Consider the following 7,279-nt stretch of genomic DNA (forward strand, 5'->3'; position numbering starts at 1 on the left):
CTCAAACTCACGAACTTTGAGATCATGACCTGAGTGGAAACCAACAGTTGGATGATTAACCGACTGAGCCATCCAGGTGGCCCCTCTATGTGCCATGTTTTAATTCACAGATCCAAAAGAGGCATCAATAAATGCACAAAGACCTTGCTGAATGGTGAGCCAAATTAGAACCATAAGATTAGAAGCAGAAAATTAACTCTTCCCTGTAAATTTTATAAGGCCTTGGGGGCAAGTTCCCATTCTTTCCATGGTGCCAGAAATGCTTTCTACTGACCTTATCAGTGTGTTTGCTCTGAGGCCAGAAAACAAGCACCATCTAATCACCTCACCAGGTTTGGTCATCAGTTTCCAAATCTCTTCTCTAGCTCCCTAAAGTTTGTCAGTGTTTCTGGCCTGCCCAGAAATGGCAGCCTTTACTACCTGTAAGGTTATGAATCCATAAGCCATTTCCTTGGAAGACTTTGTGGTGTCATTTGTGTATATGAAATGAGGAATCACTTATCATTCTGTTTGTTTGCTTATCATTGTTTGCAGATTTTATATCTCCAAAAACTTCATGGAAGTTAATGGGTTCTTTTAATAGTCTACATTTTGGAAGTTACAACAAAAAATTTCTGTCATCTATACAAAGGAAAAATAAAAATGCATTTCACTACCTCACACTGACTCATGACTATATATACACACGGTCAGGCATGTGATCAGTGTACTAAGTTGCATTATTAATACTCTATTATATATAAGCGTCCCAATTATTTAATTAATTTTGATATACCTATTACATGTGTATTTTAAATAAGTCTACTAAATATACCTCATTAAGTGTACTAATATGCCTCATTACATATATATTTTAAATAAGTGTACTATGGGCACCTGGGTGGCTCAGTTGGTTGAGCGTCTGACTTCTGCTCAGATCATGATCTCACACAGTTTGTGAATTCGAGCCCCGAGTCGGGTTCTTTGCTGACTGCTCGGAGCCTAGAGCCTGCTTTCGGTTCTGTGTCTCCCTCTGTCTCTGCCCCTCCCCTGCTCGTGCTCTGTCTCTCTCAGAAATAAAATAAACATTAAAAAATTTTAAATATAAATAAATAAATAAGTGTACTAAATAATGATAGGTACAATATTGTTTAAAGCTTTAAATTTTGGTTTAAAAAATGAAATTATCCTTGTGAAGTATATGTTAAGACAATTTTACTGCATTAATTTTATTCTTGTAACTTGAATATGAGGCAAAAAGTACATTTCATACATACAAGAGTATCTGAAAACAACTTTTAAACAGGTTTATTGATTTTTTACATAGCATAGCATGATTTTTTATATAGCATACAATTTATTGATAATTTATATAACATACAATTCACTCATTTAAAGTGTACTTTAGGGGTGCCTGGGGGGCTCAGTTGGTTAAGCCTTCGACGATTTGTTTTTAATGTTTGTTTGTTTTAATTTTTAACGTTTTTATTCATTTTTTTTTTCCACGTTTATTTATTTTTGGGACAGAGAGAGACAGAGCATGAACGGGGGAGGGGCAGAGAGAGGGAGACATAGAATCGGAAACAGGCTCCAGGCTCTGAGCCATCAGCCCAGAGCCCGACGCGGGGCTCGAACTCACGGACCGTGAGATCGTGACCTGGCTGAAGTCGGACGCTTAACCGACTGCGCCACCCAGGCGCCCCACGTTTTTATTCATTTTTGAGAGCCAGACCGAGAGACAGAGTGCTAGCAGGGGAGGGGCAGAGAGAGGGAGACACAGAATCTGAAGCAGGCTCCAGGCTCTGAGCTGTCAGCACAGAGCTTGATATGGGGCTCAAATCCACAAACTGTGAGATCATGACTTGAGCTGAAGTCGGATGCTCAACCTGAGCCACCCAGGTGCCCCAAGCCTCTGACTATTGATTTCAGCTCAGGTCGTGATCTCTGGTGAGATTAAGCCCTGCATTGGGCTTTGTGCTGACAGTGCAGAGCCTCCTTGGGATTCTCTCTCTCTCTTTCTCTCACATAACAAATAAATAAACTTAAAAAAGAAAAGAAAAGAAAGTGTACCTCAATGGCTTTTAGTATGTTCAGAGTCATGTAGCCATTACCAACAATTAATTTCAGAGCGTTTTCATCCACCCCAAAAGGAACATTGTGCCAATGGCAGGCACCCCTCATTTCAACCAACACCCACCCCTACCCTACTTTCTGTCTCTATAAATTTGCCTGTTCTGGACATTTCATGTAGATGGAACCCTACATTTATTTGGTCTCTGTGACTGGTTGTAAAATATATTGTGCAATCTCCAAGTATTTGTATTGTCTCAAGCTACTTCTTTTAATTACTTAATTTTTTTTCAGATAACCAAAAATTCATTTATTAAGTATTTTAGATTAATATGCCTAGCTCTTAAAGTTAATTGGTTATCTTGGAATTATGATTTAAATTGACATTAACTACTAAGTGAATAGCTGTTGGTATTAAATACACAAGCTAAATATTACTCAGGTAATGCAAGCAATGTAATTCTGTGGTTCCACATGGTTTACAACATTGCCTGGGGTTTACATACTATACTTGTTATTATAATTAAATTTAGCTGAGACCCCATGGTTATATCTACATAGTCTTATATTTTTAGCGTTAACAATTTCAATGGCTGTAAAACAAGCACAGTGTAAGGAATTTTGAAATTTCAATTAATTAGGCTTATCAGAATATAAATCCAATCCTTACATGAGCTAAAATGGCTTTTTTGGCACTTTACTCATATTGTTATAAAATCAGAGTCTTTTTAAAAATTGGAGTATACTATACACATAGAATCCATAAGTCACAAATGCATACCTTGATAAATTTTCACAACTGTGCAATCAGCTCCCAGACCAAGAAATGGAGTGTGACAAGCCACCTAGGAGTCCTCCTGGGCTCCCTTCCAATCACTGCTACCAAACTCCCTACAAGGATAACAACTGTCTTGATTCTAACACCGTGGATTAGTGAGTGTTTTGAACCTTATGTATGTGGAACCACACAGAATATATACCCTTTTGTGTCTGGCTTCTTTGACTCAGTGTTATGTTGGTGACATCTATCCATGTTGTTGCACATAGGGATAGCTGGTTCATTCCCATTGCTGTATGGTATTCCAATTTTTGACAAGTCCATAAATTGTTTATCCATTCGATTGCTTCCAGTTTGGGGCTATTATGAAGAGTCCAGCTATAACATTTGTGAATTTGTCTTTTGGTGAACATGTATACACTAGGAGTGGAGTTGCTGGTCACAGCATATGCATATTTTCAGCCTTAGTAGACACTGCTAAATGATCTTCCAGAGTAGCTCTCCCACCGATCGTGTATGAGAATTCCAGTTGTTCTACATCAGTGCCAAAATTTGGTATTATCTTTTTTGGTTTTGGCCATTCTGATAGTCATGTGTTTATATCTCATTGTAGTTTCAATATGCATTTCCTTGCTGACTAATATGCTTATTGACCCTTGGGATATCCTCTTTTGTGGGGCGTCCAGCTCTTTTTCCCACTGGGTTACCTGCCTTTTAAAATCGATCTATGGAAATTCTTTAATATTCTGAATACAAGCCCTTTTCTAGATATATGCAATGGATTTCTTTTAAACCATATTTAACACCTATTTAAAACATATTTAACTTGTCCAAGTACTTACCATAATCAAGAGTTTTGTTTGTTTTTTTAAGTAGAGCACAAGTGGGGGAGATGGACAGAGAGAAAGAGAATCTTAAGCCAGCTCCATGCTCAGCACAGAGCCAGACGTGAGGCTCGATCCCATAACCCTGGGATCATGAGCTGAGCCGAAATCAAGAGTCAGACGCTTAATCAACTGAGCCACCCTGGCGCCTCACCATAATCAAGAGTATTAAGTGAAACTATAATTTTGTATAATCTGTTCTATTTGTTTATCAAGTATTGATACAACTTTTAAGACGTTGGTTTAAAAGTCATACGGGGCGCCTGGGTGGCGCAGTCGGTTAAGCGTCCGACTTCAGCCAGGTCACGATCTCGCGGTCCGGGAGTTCGAGCCCCGCGTCGGGCTCTGGGCTGATGGCTCGGAGCCTGGAGCCTGTTTCCGATTCTGTGTCTCCCTCTCTCTCTGCCCCTCCCCCGTTCGTGCTCTGTCTCTCTCTGTCCCAAAAATAAATAAACGTTGAAAAAAAAAAAAATTAAAAAAAAAAAAAAATAAAAGTCATATACAGAAAGATTTCTTAGGACTGGCCTAATATCTATTTGGATATCTTTCATTCCTTATATTGTAACCAGACACTTTCTATTAACAAAAACTCCATTGTTCTTTTTTTTTCCTCCTATTATTTTCCCAGCAGTTCTTGAGACCCTTATTCTCAAGAATAATTTTTATAAATGGTTACCAGTCTCTAGACCAGTCAAATTATGAATTCCATGAAATGTGAGAGGTATTACTATCTTGTCAATTTCCTTGCAGAGCTAGAAAAATGTACTTTATAAAAAAAAGAAATACTCCTTCCCTTTGTTAATATTGTACAGCTCTTTGCCTGGGGGGAGGGGAACCAAAGATTTTAAGATTTGATCTCTTTGTGTCTATTTTGGTATTTCTCTTGGTTTACTAGGTTACCTACAGCAGCAAAGGAAAACTTCCTTACCCTTAGGCTGCTCCCCATTCCCATAGTACCACAACTGGCTTCCCTTCCTGGGGCTCTGACATTCATCAAATGTCATTTGATCTCTCCAATCTCTCTCCTCAAGGACACCCAATCCTGTGGGCCCACGCTGCCTCTTAAGCTCTTTCCTGGGACGGAAGGACACTCAGGCTCCTAGCAGGGGACAGTCTGTCCAGAAAACAGCCTCCTTACTATTTGTGTCATCATCTATAAGAGGTGGTTGGGGCAACCTATCCCTGTCTGTCCCCAGCAGGTGGCCTTGCAGTCCCAGTCCTGCTTTACAGAGCAGCTGGACACTTGATGAGGGACGTCTACTGAAAGTAAAGAGGGCAGTAACAACACTGACAGCCAAATCTAAGTGAAAAGCACTGGAGCTTGTGAATTAATTGTCCAGCAGTCTCAACGACAGGAAAGGTTGGTGAGCAGTGCCCCCTTGCGGAATTCTGATGCAATCACAGGCAGAAGGTGGTAATAACATGGAACTTCTCACTAAGGGGTTGGCATCCCAAAAGGCTTCATTGGACTGCACCCTGTGGTTGGGTTCCTGACTGTGGCACTGGCCAGATGCCTGTGTACGGTAGACCTTCTCCTGGTCACATGTGGCATTGCCGTCCAGACCACATTCAGGAATTCTTGTGGATTCAGGCATTGGCCATTTTACCAATCAGAGCTCTGACCATTTTCCTCCTTGTGCCCCTTCTCCATCTTTCCCAGTGCTCTTGCTGTTCTGTTCCTCCTTTTTGACTCTCAGCACTAAAGGGCTGATCACACACACACACGCACACACAGAAATTTAATCTGTAACAGGTCTCCCCACTCCTCAGAAATCAGATACACATATTCAGGATTAGGGTGAAATGATGGGGAATAGGGAGAGGAGATGTTCCTGCTTCCTCTCTAGATCAGCTCTCCCACCCTCCAGACATTAAGGTCAATCTAACATTCTAGATTTCCACCAAACATCTCCACTTCCATTCCAAAGCATATGAAGCTGAACCGTCATCACAGTTACCACCGAGCAGTCTTCCTGTTTGTCAATGACCCTGCTCTTGTCTTGTCACCCAGACTCAGAATGTGGAGAAATTTCACTGATTCAGCATACACACTAATTCCGCTCATCAGGAGAGAGAACTCCCTGGAAACTGGAGTACCAGGGTAATATTATATCCCAGTCCTCTTGGGTGTGCTTTCTGGACATCTTAAGTTATTACCTAAAACTCCTTGCCATCAGGGGCTGGAGTTCACATTGTCTCTGTGTGCTTTATTGTAGTTCCATCAATGGATTTTCTGGATGTAGAAGTGGACCTCCCCATACATTCCTAAATTACTACCACGGGTTTCAGAAATATTTCCATTTTAGCATCGTGGGAAAACTTCAGCCATTACAATCATATCATGTTCAATTTTTTAAAAAGAAGTTTGCTGCAAATCAAAAGACCACCCACTAGAGAGGCGCGTAGGTGGCTGAGTCGGTTGAGAAACCGACTTCAGCTCAGGTCATGATCTCATGGTTGATGGTTTAAACCCTGCATTGTGCTAACAGCTCAGAGTCTGGAGCCTGCTTCGGATTCTGTGTCTCCCTCTCTCTCTCTCTCTCTCTGCCGCTCCCCAGCTCGTGCTCTCTCGCTCTCTCAAAAATAAATAAACGTGAAAAAGAAAAAAAAGACCATCCACTAGAAAATAAGAAGTCAATGGCAGGAGACAACCCTGTAAGGGAAAGAAACCGGATTGGCCTTGGTCCTCAGACCAAGCAGTCGCTCTGTGGTCGGCAGAGGGCGCTGTGAACAGCTTCTGCAACTCTAGGGAACAGGACTAGCTGTGGGGACCTTGGATTGCAGAAAATTAATCGTAGCATAATGCAGGTTAGCTCAAGGAGATGACGTAAATACAAACAGTCACATTTTAGAGGCACCTGGGTGGTTCAGTCGGTTAAGCGCCCAACTCTTCATTTCAGCTCAGGTCATGATTTCACAGTTCATGGCTCTGCACTGACAGAGTGGAGCCTGCTTGGGATTCTTTCTCCCTCTCTCAAAATAAATAAATAAACTTAAAAAAAAAAAAAGAGTCACACTTTAGACAGCAGCCAGATTCTGGGGTGAAAACCCAAATGACTATGTGGGTTGCATTTATAGGTCATGTGGTATGGAAAAAGACCATTTTTAATATATTAGAATCATATTTTGCTTACTTGCAGAGGATACTGGAACAAAACTAGATTGAAGGAATAGAAGGTTTGGGTTCCCAGTTCACCCTCCTCATATGTGATCAGATGAGCAGAATCACTGGAAATACAGTCTCTCACTTCCTCTTTGCTTCTCTCTTTTCTATTCCACACACAGATGAATTTGTCAATGTTTATGCATAATAAGACAACTTCCCTCAGTAATTCCAAACTGTGGTGAGAAGCAGTGATTCCCACAGAACATGAAGGAGGCACATGGAAAAGCACATTAAATCCATGCAGGCAAGAGCTAGAGGTTTCTGGGAGCATATCTGAACTTGGCATTGAATAATGGATATCATTTAGAGAGTAAGTGATGTGAGGAGAGCAGCCTAGAAAGAATAGCAAGCAAAGACACAGAAGTAGGGATGTGCAGAGCTCATAATTTAGGGAAAAGGACT

Source organism: Lynx rufus, unplaced genomic scaffold (assembly GCF_022079265.1).
Source record: "Lynx rufus isolate CCGP_SWC_20201006 ecotype Redwood Valley unplaced genomic scaffold, mLynRuf1.p SCAF_13, whole genome shotgun sequence".
NCBI lineage: Eukaryota > Metazoa > Chordata > Mammalia > Carnivora > Felidae > Lynx > Lynx rufus.